The sequence below is a fragment of the Bombus huntii genome, chromosome 8, assembly GCF_024542735.1.
Source record: "Bombus huntii isolate Logan2020A chromosome 8, iyBomHunt1.1, whole genome shotgun sequence".
NCBI lineage: Eukaryota > Metazoa > Arthropoda > Insecta > Hymenoptera > Apidae > Bombus > Bombus huntii.
Window position 1 is genome coordinate 1,952,757 of NC_066245.1, and position 15,933 is coordinate 1,968,689.

Consider the following 15,933-nt stretch of genomic DNA (forward strand, 5'->3'; position numbering starts at 1 on the left):
AAATGAGAGAGAATTTTTCGAGTTTCGATTAAATTCGTTATTTCGCTAAAAGTAAAAGCTAAACTCGATCAAACGTGAATTCGGGTATTCTTTAAATAAATCCCGCGTAAATTTAATCGCCAGTTTTGTCTAAAGGATTCGAATTCCATCGCGACACTCGTCATGTTACCTGCACGCGTTTAATCCGTGGTCGTTACAGCGTTCATGAAAACTTGCACATCCGGAAACGTCGATAAAAATAAACGTACCTTTGATCGTTTCGAACCGTCACCGATACCGTTCGCGTATCGTGTATCACGAATCGCTCGATTTTATTACATCCTAGCCAAACTTCGCTGATTAATATTTGCACCAATGCTTACAGTGAAAAAACATATAAATAACGCTTTCCGTACGACTCCTATTTGTGAAAGATATCGTTACTTTGCCAACTGTTGTAAAAATAAAGAAAGAACAAGGTGGCCGTCCGAAATATGCAGTTACGTATCTTTCTTTGTTGAGCAGCTTTGTTGTTGACTTTCTTTAGGAAAAAACAAGTTTGTAAACTTATTATTATATGTACAAACCTGCTTTGTGCGGTATGGGATTAACGTTCAACCGAATAAAGTTTAACTTGGCGTCTTTCGATTTTCTTTTAAAGCAAATTTCAAAGCGTGGAATCAAATTTTCGAACACGAGGCCTTGCTGTTCCTTTTTCTTGGGAAAATCAAGCTCGTAAATTCTCGTGTCAAAGCACGGAACGTGATAAATTTTAGTACTTATAGAACAGTAGCTATTGTCTATTTTAATTTTTCGAATACGATCTTGTCTTATCAAACTTTTCTTATTAAAAATCACACTTTATCGTTGGTACTTTTACAATACTTTTAACGATGCTATCGATAAACAAACAGAATGGGTGAAGCACGATTCTATACTAAAAGTTAGAATTAGTTATGCTCATGTACTCGATGGACTTTAGAATTCCATTTTGTGCAGCCAAGATAGAGCTCCAGTGCAAAATGTCGCTACGCGTTATTTTTAAACGCAAGGTCGACTATTTCATGCCGCATGTTCTCGAAAAACATCCGATGATTAAACGAAAGCAAAAATTCAGTCTTATCAGAAATGTACAGGCATCGGTGATTCGTAAAAATAATTTAAAACGGTGTTCAAACGCGTGTGCGCGAGTAATCTGCATCAAAGCAATTCACAAATCGAAATTCTACCCGTGGCATTTTTATCCACAATGGGATTGGAAGCGACAAAATCGAGTTAATTCGTGGTACACGCAATACGTCCGCGTAATCCGATACATTCGAGTTGCAATTACACGCGGTTGGTCGACCGCGGAGTTTAAGCCGTGCAACTTTAAAAGCTCGTTGCCGAATTCGGGTCGTCAATATTTTACAGTCGAATTCCTCGGTCAAATTAAGCGAGAGCTTGCAGCAATAGGAACTCGCTGGAAACCAAGGTTTCCGTTCCGCCGTAAAACTGCATTCTTTGTTTCCGAAGTCGTGCTCGACCGCGACCGCGTAAGAAGCAAGAAGGGACGCGTGATAACGAAATAAACGGAGAAGAAGAGAAAAGTAAACGTAAAAGGGGGAAGCGTAAAATCGTTTTCAGAGCGAAACGTACAACTCGAGACGTTAAACTCGGCAAAACAACGGATCGAATAAAACGTAAAAGATCACTGGCTAAAGAAAACCGTCGACAAGCCCGGATTAAAAGCTGCGCGTTCGATGCCCCGAACCGAGAGGAACTAAGATTTTCAGAATGTTTCAGAAACCCACGGCGGCTACACATTATGTATGTCGTCGATTGCGTAAAACGAATATACATACGTTTCACACGACGCTTACCTTTCCCTCATTTTCACACGACGATTTTCCCGACTATTTAGATTTAAAGCGTCGAGGGTACGTAAACATAATCCCAGTGTTGCTTCGCATCTCTTACGAAAATTCTATACATACTCGATTACTATATACACATTCTGTCACGAACATACATATACATTATGGTTATATATATATATATATACATATATCGAAGTCTCCCTAAAGTGCATGCGTTTTCTTGAGTCCCAACAATACACTATCTTATCCAGTACGTACTACCTGTATATTTACATTTCTCATTTGTACATATTTTATACATTATAGATAGATCTATCTATGCACATACTCTTCCTGCAGAATATTTCGATCCTAACCGTAGATACATTTTTTGGGACGAGCCGCCTGGTATTTCGTATCTCTCTTTGGTGCCTCTTTCCCAATTTTTCCATACGATGTAGGTGTGTATATACATCGCGAGAACGTTTTTACTTCGCAAAAGTGTTTTTTTTTTTTTTTTAACGTGGCAGTGTTTAGAGGCGAAATAAAATGACCGGTCGGCTCGTGCGTATTCTTTTCGTACATACTGATACATGAATTGCGATAACGCAGAGGCATTAATCGCATATATTTCGATCATATTCATTTTTCCAAAGGTCGCGAGGGCCACGGTGTTACGTCGTTTATTTATAAGGACAGAAGGGTACTCAGACGCTCCAATAAAGGTAGAAAGTAACGTTAGAAGATAAAAGCGTTTCTGTTTACGTTTCCATCGCTGCGTTCACCCTTCCAATTACAATTCTTCGTGTATCGAAGATTATTTCTGCTTGAACGAGAAAATCGTCCAATTTCCAAAATGACACGTCGGGGATCAAAGGAAATTGTATTCTCTCTAAATCAGAAAATTGTAGCTGCCTTCGTGTTTTCCGAATCGTCAGTTTTTCTTTCTCCGTTGTCATTCGAGTACCGGAAGTAAATGTACGCCATACATTCGCGATCGCGTGGAACCGCGAAAGAAGAAGAAGCAGCGGATTCCCCGATGCAACGATTTCGAGAGAGAAATCCCCGAAGCAGATGGAGCGTTCTCCATCTAGTTTCCTCGACGATTAACGCCGTGGTTTCCTCTCGTTCTCAGCCACTTGCTCACACAGCCTTCTAGATTAATTAGTTATAGATTATTAATAGGCAATGCAGCAGCAACTCTCTGCATATATGGTAGGCGCGAGCAAGCAACACGCGGAGCGTCCCGGCGCGTTCCACGTTCTGCTGGCCCGCAATATTGATACGCCCGCTACTCGGCTGTCAGCCGATTCCCATCGCCGCTGGAATCGATCGCCCTCGTTGAATACACCCGCCATTCCGGCGAATTATTACACATTCTCACAGTGATACCGCGTCACGTACTACGCGTTGCATAGTGGCGCGAGTTTCCGATCCGCTTGCTGAATAATGGATTAACGAGCGAGGCCGGCCGCGATTTAAGCCGCTGCGATCAGACGAACGGTACGGACCTTTCGGATAACGCGCTCCGACGTGAACTATATTTTTCCGGCTTCCAACCCTCGGATCAATGGGATTTGACGTTTGAGCAGAGACTTTATTTCGCGGCGACACGAAATCCGATGCCGATTTTGCATCGGGATTCGGCCACGGAACCCGTGAAATTTGGCCAGATGAATAAAAAACTTTTCCTTTCCTCTGAGAAGTGTAGATTAGGCGTTGGTTTCCGCTTGTACTTGTTTGTGTTTTCAGATTTACAGGCGAGATTGACTTTTGCAGATTCGAATTTATTTTATAAATAACGACCTTTGTGTTTGGTGGTTCTTTATAGTTCTTATTAATTCGAAAGTACAGGTCGTTTATCAAATATTCGAACGTTCAAAGATAAAACTTCTTTCAGTTTTTGAAAAGCTTGTACGTTCGTTTCTTGAAATTTGCGATCGGTCGTACACGAACAGACACCAATGGCTTGTACTCCAATCGTAAACAAAAATGGAGAAATTACGTTTCCACGATGAATCGTAGCTTGAGATTACAGTAAACCGAGAAACGCGGGAAAGACGACTTTTTTCGTTCTGATAAAACTTTGTAATCATCGGAGCCGAGTGATTGCTACATAAACAGAACTACCCTACCCTTGTAAAATTAAAGTCAACTAATAATACGTATATCGTACGAGAGAAACGGGAATTTTATGTCAAGTCCAATTTAACGTAATTAGTAACCGCAAGGTTAGACGATAGTCCCTCCCTATTCGCGTTCCTGTGTCAGTTTATCTGAAAATCACTTAATTCTCGTAATCGCGTTGATCTCCTGAATTCCTCGAGGAACTCCTTCGAAATTCGGTAGCTCGCAGGAAATCCGGCGAAACTGTTCCAGCACGTGAATAGCAAAAAACAAAAAAGCAAAAAACAAAAAAGAAAAAAAGGAACGAAAGACTAAAGCGGCAGGAGAGATAGCCGAGGATTGCGCAGACGCGTATCGAGCTCGTTGTAGAAGGTAAGAAGAGAAATGGCGGGATCATGGAGCTCGTGTTTGAGGGGACAAGAGGGACGAAACGTTGAATCTTCTTTCAACAGTACCTAACGATTGACCACATTGGTCAACCAGGGGCTAACAAGAGCTGGGAATTTCACGTGAATTGTTACCTCCGCAAAGCGTGTCAGATCGTTTCAATTAATTGATTTTGCAGAGTAGAGAAACTTTGATTACTGAACGTTATCGTGAAACTAGTGATTCTATTCGGCCTGTTGTTGTTTCAACCAGATGTTTTAATTCCAATACCGGTTCTATATAATGACGGTACAGTGATAACGTAAGATTTGTTAGGTAAAGAAAGGGAAGCTTTCGCTTAAAAATGCCTTAGCGGAGAAAACGAAGTTTATGCGTAAAGCAAGAAATTCCAACGTAAATGAAATACCAACGAAACGGTATACAAAGAAGAGACAAATAAAATAGAATATACGCTAGCCACATGAAAACTTCCTAACGTTTAAACACTCTTAATAATATCTTGATTTCAATTTGTAATTCCAATCTTTATTCGTTCCTTCCACGTTTGAAAAATTCACATTTGAAACACAGAGTATGCAAACATGGAAGTGTTTCCCGAATAGTCAATATTGAACATTGTTAAGTAAACCGAACTTCGATCTTTCGAATCCTCGAAATATTACGTCGCCTCCAAAAATATATCTTTTCGTTTCCAATTCGATTATCATTCCAAAAATTAATAAAGTCTCTGGACACGGTCGTACGCGATACCGGGTGTATCGATCAAAAAAAAGAACGATCGATAAAGCAATATGAAAGAGTAAACGTATCGGTACGTTCGCACGTACTTTCAAATTATCATGTACAGGTAGGACGAAAATAATAGGAACAGGGCATGCGCCCATTTAGCAAGACAGTGTACATACCCTGGGGAACAGTTACCACGAGTAGTTCTTTCAAAGAGAAAGGTGTTTCCTGCGAAACCGTAAAGCGAATCCCGAACATCCCGCTCCGAGGTACTTTTAGTCGGTACTACCGAATTTAAGCTGCTATAACCTGGAGGTTAAAGCTTCGAGACTGGCGTGCAACTCGTAAAATCCGTTTCATTCGAACACCCTCGCGAATGTACGTAATGCACTGCCTTGCCACAGCCATGAATTGATCAGGTCCTTATGAAATTTGTACCAGACTAGTCGATTCCCTTTATATATCGATCAACGTCACATTTCATTACTTAATTATCGGACGAATGAATTTTGAAGGTCCAAAGATTTGAATCTTTATATTGTAGGCTCGTTTATTGATATTAAGAAGCTACTCTTTTTGTTATTATTATATTATATATATTATCTTTGTATATTATATTATTATTATATTTTGTTATCGTTGAGAAAATTCAAAGCGAGTCGAGAATCTAGAATTTGCTGAAATTAGCGATCATTTAATTTTCTAAGTTTCATTCTGCGGGTTTTATTCATTCCATACCTTCGTTTGAACAATTTTCATTAACGTTTTTATTTTCATTAACAATTTTTCGTCTTCGTTAACAAAATCGGATAATCTTTTACGCGGAATAGAGAGATCCAATAAGCATCGTTCAAAATTAGGACGCGAAACGAATAATTTATTTCTAGTCCGTGTACAGATGATAAATGATGACATCCGTGGCAAAGAGAAATAGAAATTCAATCGGCCAATACCGAATTCTATCCACTGCGAAATTCACTCGGAATGTGTTGTTACCTGGAAAACATTTCCGTAACGTTAACATAACGATGTATATATGGTCGATGTTTGGTCAACGGAATTTCACCGTCCACATTTGTCAAAGTAATTTCCACTTCTACCTGTCGTTTTCGTTAGGGGAATGTTACGGGTTTATGTACCAAAATTTTATCGTTCCATCATGTTGCTTTTGACAATATTTGTTTAAACACGCTTCCTTTAAACAATTGTTGCAACGCAATGCTTTTTACGCGCGATTAAATGCGTTTCAAATTCTGTTACTCGAAATGCATACGGATAATCGATATTTTGAATCGTCCTCGATCCCCATCGAATGATTCTCTTCGAACGATCAACGGAAGGAAAGAAAAAGATCAGTCACAACGATACGCATAATTCGGAACATTTGACGAGTGTCAGGCATACGCGTAGTTTTCAAAATGCCTCGTGAGACAATATAATAAACGACGTAACGTTAGGGAGGAATTAGCAGTAAGAGAAAAAGATGATAGTAGCAATCAAGAATTTTAACGAATTGTCATTACTATCATTGAAATTACTTGTAAAAAGTGCTTGGAAGAAAGTTATTACGTACTTATAGGAATCGAATAAACAGATATAAACAAGGTATTTTGATGAAGATCGTTTTAACAATTTGATGACGAATAGTTTAAAAAGAAATGCTTCTTTTTCATCGGGAAGAGCGCAACCGTAAATGTTGAAATCGATAAAAAATTAATTTCTTCAAGAGCGATCGTAAAATCACGAGATCATCTTCTCACCTTGTCACGTATCCTCCGTCGAAAGTCTATCCAGTGGCGCCCTAATACGGTCACGAATTTGTCATAATCACGTTACACGCTGTTCTCTGCGGTAATCACTCGGCTTAATCGGCTTAAGGACGCGGGTGGAATAGGATCGTTGGTCGCAGCGGCAAATCTGGAGATCGTTGATCCCACGAATCCACGTTAAAACTCTGGTCGAGATCGATCAGGATGAACACATCCTTTTACACGCGTCTTTTATATTCGCACGCGAATCAATGAAACTGCCACGATACCGTCTCTTACGTACCAATGAGGATGCAGATCGCGGCGGAAGTTGCTGGACGCGGCGCTGGCGAATACGGCTTACAGCGGGTGGCGGTTGTAATTATGTGAATAATTAATAGAGACGCGACGTCAGGCCACCCCGTCACTGCGGGCCACCGCAGCACCGGGCCCGAAACCCGCCCCCTCAAAACACGCGCAACACGTAGCTACGTTTTAGCATTCCTGCGGAACGACCAGAATACCGGCGAACGCAACTACTCCAGCACTGCGATCGCGCCAGACCGAGCCACCGATCTATCTACACGCAGGTCACGTACGGTTCGACGTGCACGCGCGGGTCAACTCTCCGAGCTATGCAAACTATCGTCGCCGGGATTCGATCGAGATTCGACCGGTCAGACGATGTTTTCGTTCGCGGTGTCAACGCGTTAATTTTATACGCTGATTTTAACTAACACGCCGCACCGGTACAGACTATGCGGGCTGATTGAAATTGCGCGACTGGTTTGGGGGAATCGATTTCCCAGTTTCCTGGTTGGATGCACGTATTTGACTGGTTGCACGGAGAAATGTCCAAACCGTCGTGGAAATAAAAATGTATTATGTCCGGAGAATGTTTTATTTGACTTTATAAATAGTCTTGCGCGGTAAGGTAACATCGGAATTGTTAATAAAGTTTTCAATTTGAAACGCGTGAATAATTTTCTCCAATTGTGCTACTTCTCGATTCGCCCATTTTCAGAATCCACCTACGTTCGCAATGTAGCCTGATCGTGTTACATTTATACAGTTAATATTCAATCGTATTATTTAACGCAATTTGTGAAATTAGTTGGTCACGGTTGTTTGTATAATTAAGGAAAAGTTCGCGGAGTCGGTACTGTTACAAAATATGTTAGAATATTACATGGTATTCAATTTTGTCATTACGTAGTTTACAAAATTTCGAATATTCTTCATTTTGATAATTCCATAATTTATAAAATGATTTACAAAGGCAAGAATACTTTGATAATTTACATATTTGAGAAATCTTATTAATACTGTCCGTAATAAATTTAATATCCCGATTGCAATAATTGAGAAGATACTCTTCAATTAAACAACTAATTATATCGCGTAAATCTATCGGCAATTGTTGAGAATGTCAATTTCAATTATTAAGAATTATTATATTGAGAGAACTTTGTTTCGATGAAAAAGGCTTAGCCATGCGTCATCTATGTACGTACATTAGACGATGTCCAAAAATACAAATGACGTACAAGTAAAACAATCGGTTTCTCAAAGCATAGAGTATAGATATCTCCTTCTCGAAGAGAGCAATCAATATTTTAAGACGCAAAGATCTCCCGTGGTTTGATTAATTGGAGACGATTAACAGACAACGAAATAGATTCAGGTGGTTGGCGAAAGAACAGCGAGATTTATTTACAATTCAATAGGTACACTCGTTTGGATGATATCCAAGCCATAAATCGCCAATATCTATTATGGAAAAGGCGAAGAGAAATTGGAGAATCGAAAAATTGGAAATTGTGGAGTGAGAGAAAATTCTATAAAAATATTTTTCAGATATTTTGTCAGCAGTTTGTGATATTTATTAAAATAATAGAAATATCAATGTTTGATAGAAACATGGAACGATCTCGGATTAAACTTACGTTTTACAAATTTCCTCGATCGTAAGACACAGTTGGATTGAAATCGAATCGAAAACGATGTTCTTTCGCGGATCACGGGTTATACGATCGCTGAGTGCATTCCATCAGAAATTATTCCGCTCTAAATAACGCGTTTCTGTCGTAAAGTGCTTATCTGAGGAGCGTATAATATCAAATTTTCGCCAGAAAATATCCCGGCAGTCGTTTCGAGGCAATGCTCAGGGCACATCGTGAGTTGCCGAGTTTCGAGCACGCTTCTACCAAATTAATGCTACGCCACTGTGTATAGGCGCTCATGGTGATTTGGCACCGTTAACTTTCCGACAGTTTGCCCGACATTTATGATGGTCGAGTTGGAACACGGTCCGCCGCCTCGTTGCATCGTTCCCACTATTTACCGATGATTGTATAATAACCCGAATGAGTACGCGCGCGTATAGACAACCGTGAAATTACTGGAGATATGAGAAACATTCAACGATGAAGATTTTCCTAAAGATTCTCGCAAGAATAGCTATTTTATGTTTATCGATTTAATTGCGAATTTCGATTTCGTTGATCTTTAAAATCAATTATAAAATTATACGTGGTAATTCCGCAATAATCTTTTGTCCATACCTATTCGTAATTTTATAACATTTATATCGGAGCTATCTAAAGGAGACTTTCAAGGAAGAGATTTTCAGAGAAATTCTTCCCAGATATAATTCTCAGCAATTGCGATTTAAAGTGCAGAATTCTCGGAAATGTTCGATCTTTCGTCCTAGCGGAGAAAGAAGGAAAGCCCAGATAGGTTAAAATAACGTATAGATTAATGGTTGGGTTAACGTCGTTGCACCGATTATCCAGGATTCTCACAGTAGAAAGAGTATTTCTGAGAAATAGGGAGGTGATGCGTGGGTATCGTTCAGTGGAATTTTCTCACCTCCAAACCAGTCAAAAATAAATTTCCTTCGACCTGCGATAACTCTTTCAAGACTAAACCGTGATATTCTATTATTAAATTATTATATATTCAAATTGAATCAACGTATACACGTACGTACATAGACGCGTGTTTAGAAACGTGGCTAGTTCGAGGAACGCGAACGATGCCGGAGGAAAATTCACGAGCAAGTAGAAGCAGTAGGAAGTACTTAAGAAGCGTGGAGAGAGAGAGCGGGTTTCGTGGCATGGTCGATGAAACCTCAACCGCCTGAATTTCTATGCAAGACGCCCACTTAAAACCCTACGCATCTTCCGTCGCCGAAGGTGAATTTAATCCTCCTCGATAGGGACGTTGGAGGAAGCTAAATCCCCGACCGCGCCGTCTAAACTGGCGACAAATCGCGAACGTAAAGCGAAGCGAAGTCGAGGGGAAAGAGTTGATCGATCGCGACCCCGCGGCCATTTCCGGTGGATCGGACGTGGTAACTCTATCGCGAGCAACACGCTCTTGCGGACAGCTGGCTTGTTAGCCGTCGACAAGTAAAGCTCGAGAATACCGAGTTTCTCGATCGCTGTTACGGTGGTTGTTTAGAAGTTATCTCTCGGGACGAATACTTTCAGGTGTCTCGAGTTTCGCAGAGTTTTACAATACCCTGGTTAATTGCGAAGATGGAGGAATCAGGTTAGAAGATTACATAAGTGGCTTATCACGATTGAGTATAAAAAGTACAAAATATAGTTTCCGCGACAAGTAACGAAGCGAGTTTATAGATTTCACGTACCAAGTAGATATTTTATATTACAAGGAAATTGTATTTTATTGGAATACGCTCTTAACTTTTTGTATAAAATAAATATTAATAATTATGCTACGTATGATAACGTATAAGATTCGAAATCTATAGTACTATGATTAACAGCTTACCGAGGTTTCTCTCGTACCAAACGTAAGTCGCGTAAAAATTGAAATATAATCTAACTATTAAATCTTTGGAGAAACATTTCGCGCCCACCAATCTACAGAGTTGATTTTATAGACAATGAAACATAATACGTATGTGTACACGGACACGCGTTTTAGATATTACGTGAAACCTAAAACGTTGCCAATCAATCTAAGCTATCCTACTCCATTTTCTACATCGATCAACGAAAATTTCATACAAGAATGAAATTCCATTGATCGAAGTTTGTCCTACCTCGAGTTGCATCGAACGAACTAGCAAAAAGCCTGCACCAAAGGAACTGTCATTAATTTCGTCGGCTCATCCTTTTTGTCGAGAAGACCAAGATGCGCGATCGCGGATATAGCGAATCGATGCTAAGTGGCCATCTCGTTAATATCGTTGAAATGCCCGAGTAATGGAGAACGGGAGATGGTCGTTACTCGCCGAACAAAAGGAGAGAATGCCTTCGTCTCTAGCTTACTTGTTGCTCGCTGCAGTCCACGCTTCTTCTCTTGAATATCGTCATCTGCAAGCGCGACATTCGCGTTGCAAAAAGGAAGAATCCTAAAGCGAGAGAGAGTGATAGAGGGTGGGAAGGATCAGGGATCTTAGAGGACAGGATTCATTCGGAAGATAGACAATGCCTGCCGTGCAGAGATCGTCTTTGTGCGAGGAGCCGTTCCTTAGAATTTATAAACGACGCTGCACACCGCGACGCTTTGTAACAGCGAATGACGAAGGGGAACGTCGAACTAGTACGAGAAACGTTGCAAACGGTTTGTTACCTCCATCCTATTGATTTGTATTATTGCATTGGACGTATTTCCGGTTTGATTGGAACCGACTATTCTCTAATTAATTCATTGATTATTGATTATCTCGGAATTGATTTTGAGGCTGGTTTAGGTTTGAAAAACATCAAATAGACAGGATTGTAACGTTCGATGCGTGTATGATAATAATGGCATTTTAGGGGCAGATTTAAATCGAATATAATTCAAAATTGTCATTATTATTAATATCGCTATACTACAGATATTTTTGACAGATAAATAGATCTGATTGCGGTAACAGATGAATACATGAATTAAAGAGAATATCATTTTCTATTTAAGTTCAAAATTGAAAATTGACGAACTATCATAATATTCATAAATTAATTATCAGTTATAAGTTAGTTATTTAAAGGAATACTTAGAATATTATCAAAATATCACAATTTTTAATCATAGCTTCCGCAGAATCATTTAAAAGAATGATACAAAGCATTGTCTCGATCTTATTATTGTTATCAGGTTAAAGTTGTAATTAAAATTAAAAGACAGCACCCGTTGGTCGTCGATTACTTTGGTTTGCTTTTTAGCGTTGCGACTAACTCGTTCGGAACGTTCTTGCAACAGGCTGCGCTTTTTCCGTTGACTCGTCCTCAGTTTTCGAAACGTGCAACGCTCGAAATATACGCGAGGCGTTGCGATTGTTCGGCGGCGCGACGTCGCAACGAGCGCGAACAAAAGAGGAAGACTGCCGTTTGTATAACAGGCACCGCGCCGCTGTGAAAAAAGCGAGAATTTCGCCGGTCTCAATTACAGACGCTTCTATGTTTCTCGTTGAATTACGCCAATAGCGTACTTTCTCCCTTCGCCTGATCGTCTGTCGTGTGAGATGCAGGAATGTGGACTGGGAAATTCCGAGGTATTGTCCGCGCTCGAGACGACGATTCGTCTGTGCTTTAGTCGGTTCATCAGATTTCTGGTGTACGTACATATTTCTGGCCTGAACGTATGGTATAGTTTCTATGGTACATATATATACACATACACACATAGCTTTATAATAGATTTCCTTTCAATAAGTGTAATGAATCAAGTAAAGAGTAATTAATACGATAAGCGGTAATTAAACTGGAGGCTTTCTATTTCAAATACCAATTCGTATTTAATACACGAAATGATAAATTCTTTTAGAAAATATCAACAGAAATTAGAGAAATAATATTAACAGCCTAAACAAAACTAAAATCTTCTAAGAATAATACCAATTTCCTTCTTAACGGAACTCGAGTACAATCGCAGCTATCGATTCTGACATCCTCCTGCATCTTCTCTTTCTGTCTTCTTCTTTAATAATCAGTGATCAAGCCGATTTGCTAAACAGACTATGTCGAAACTCTACGATGCGGAAGTAGTTGGAAGTACTTAATACCCGTTCGACACACTTCTCCGCAACTATTTCAACGATCGAAAGTATTAAACGAAATTCGGAAGTTCCCAGTGACTCCCAGAGTTGAACGGCGAGCCGAGCGATGGTGTTTTAAACTTTGACGCCTTATTTCCTTGGGAAATCCGTCGAATTTGCATGCATATGAGAACGGCTGATTATAATATAACATTCCACATCTGTGGAACAGTGACGTCGTAAGGCTGAAATTAAGGCTTTTTACTACTAATTCGGGAATTATCGTGTCGCTCCGAAATTATCGCGACATGGCGTCGAAGCTTATTCCGGTTCTGCGTCGTTGTATTTTTGGTGCTGTTCTTTGCGAGAACAATGGAGCGACCTATGTACGAAACAGAGCCATGCCATACACTTTCTCGTTTAATTGCTGAGTAAATGGCCATAATTTTGTTTGAATTCGACGAAGATTTATCATGCAATTTGTGTTATATAGGCACGACTTTTGCATGTAATTACGGTTGGTTTCATTTTCTTTTGTCTGCGGAAGAATATCACAGCTGCATTTCCTTTTTGAGATTGTATCTGGTTTCGTGTCTTATCACTTTTATGCGAACAGCGTGAATTAGTAATATAAATTTTAAAAATATGGTAAAGATCTCCGAAGTCTATCAATCAAAAATCTATTGGATAGAACACATTTGAAAGTCCTTAAGTGCTTAGTTTCAAATGCACTGGATAAATGTAGGCGAATAAATCAATTTATATTGATTGTACCTATCATTAGTAATATCCATTTAAAATATCACTGTACCTGTGATGTATTGTTGGCAACGTTTTGTAAGGTTTCCAAAGCAATTTGAAAGCGTTTTCTGGATCCTTGCCCGATTGCTTTGTTACACGTATCTGAATGGCTTTGATATTTTAATGATCATGCTGATCGTATGTCTATATTCGTGAAAATTGAAAATTGAAAATACGACGAGTAGGAAATATGTCGCTGCTTGTAAATGCTATCGTGTTATTTAATGTTCGTTAGTTAAATAAACTGTTCTCTTATTCGATAGCGCAAGTATAAATAGGACAAAGCAATAATACTTTCAATCTCGTTAAATGATTAGATGACTTCTATATTCTGTGTTGCAAAATATCAATCTCCAGTATATGAATTTCTACGTATAAGTTTCTTGTATTAAGATGTTCACTCGCTCGTTCCGCGGAATTTTACTATTCTTTAAATCAAGCCATTCAACTATTCAGACACATTATTTCCAGTTCTCAATGGCTGCAAATTGCGGGAGAAGCCTCTATTTGTAACTGACGAATTATCCAGGGAAAAAGGAAGGAATAGTAGTTGGAAACGTATGGATTTGCTAATAAATCTCAGCCTGTAATATATCGTGGACATTTATTAAGCGGCCGTAACGGAAACCGCGTGCAGCTGTTCGCAGAGCGACGTGCTATCCGACAACAAAGAGACGAAACGGATAATAATCGACACACTAAATCGGCACAATAAGCACCGATAGTCATAATTTCGGTATTTCGCGAATCTATTGTTGCATTTAATAAACGCGTAACGCGTCGTTCGACGACTGTTAAAACACTGAGAGATTAAACTGTACTTTTAATAAAGTATCGCGCGATATAATCTTAGCTTCAACTTCGTTAAATCTTCGTTTCAATCGGAGACAGAGACATATGGCAAGATCAAGCTGAAGGTGGTAAAAAATGAATGGATCAGTACGCTTCGTTCCTTGTGAGCAATTAATTGAACCGTCTCTTCACTATCCCCTGTACTTTATTTCCGACCCTTCTTCTCTTGGCTAGGATTTTGACGTACCTTATCTTCGTAATATTCGATTACATAGATTTTTGATGAATCTTAATACGTTTGAAACTTATTCGAGGTTATAATTTCTAAATAAACTTCAGAAGTAAAATTAAGCAACAGGCACATAGACAACAATTGCATAAAAACAATAATATTCATTCTTCAATGTCACAAATATTTCAAATACGTGACTAATTTATTCTATATTTTTAAAGAAGCGTCTTATGATAATAATATCAACGTTGTAAGTTGCACAGAATGTGACTCATTAGTGAGACAAGTTTGTCAGCTATAGCGCGTCAAGATCATCAGATGTATGCAGTTAATTTGAAGCTAATAACAACAATGCATAGTTTGAAATTACGGCTACTCTGCTTTTAATCATTAGCACTGGTAATGATTTCATTGTATCGTGAGTAAATAATGATCACATCGAATCGCTAATAACTTGAGTTAAGTTATTAGTAGTTAATTGATCAGTCTCTGGCAAGTGTTTATCCGTTTACATGCATTGGTACGGTGAGCGAAAGTCAGCGAAATGCTGATTCGTTTGTGCAAGTGTAATGTTTGATTATATAGTTACCGATGTAGTAGCATATATTGTCTATATTAATTATCGATGCGTCCTATACTATTTACATTTCATCATTGCTCGATAAAATCATGTTTCCAATCTCTATCGATATGAAGAATTATATCCTTTTTTTTGTTCGTTACTGTTATTTTATAACAATCTTATATCAGCATAATACCTGTACTTATTATGAATGATTCAAATTTTCAGAAATATTTTCTCTTCCAGTAAACATATACAGCTTAAAGAATAACAGTAAACAATCAAAGTGTCGTGACATGATCATTCTTCTTCATAGTAGAATTTCAATCTTAAAGTATTTTTTCCCTTCAAACGTATTCGACACGAATTAAACGTGCATACGATAGATCTTTCGATAAAAAGGTCACGCGTTGTGTCTCTATATTTCCGCGAAAGTCGTTTCCAATCCTGTCGTAGCGGCAACATCGTTCGAATATTTCTCACCTTCTTCGTTTTTCTCGAAAGGAAGCGTGCTGTAACGCCGGAATTACTCTCGCGAGGTGCACATTTTACGGGAAATAAAAGCGCCGGGGTATTTTGATGTCCTCAAGCTCTCACGAATGCATATCACGCCCCCAGCTTCTTCTTCGCGTCTTATCTGAGACATTCTCGGGAAGCATACGATAAGCTGCTTTAGTAGACAAATCTCCCGCAGAATAGAAGATGCGCAGTGTTAAATTGTTAAACTGATTCGATTCTGTTACTTT

At 39.1% G+C, this 15,933-nt stretch overlaps 1 protein-coding gene across 4 annotated transcripts in view; it reads left to right on the forward strand.

Moving 5' to 3' along the window:
* LOC126868934 (neuronal acetylcholine receptor subunit alpha-7) overlaps window positions 1–15,933 on the forward strand; it is a 268,344-nt gene that overhangs the window by 131,521 nt on the left and 120,890 nt on the right. The window lies entirely within an intron of this gene.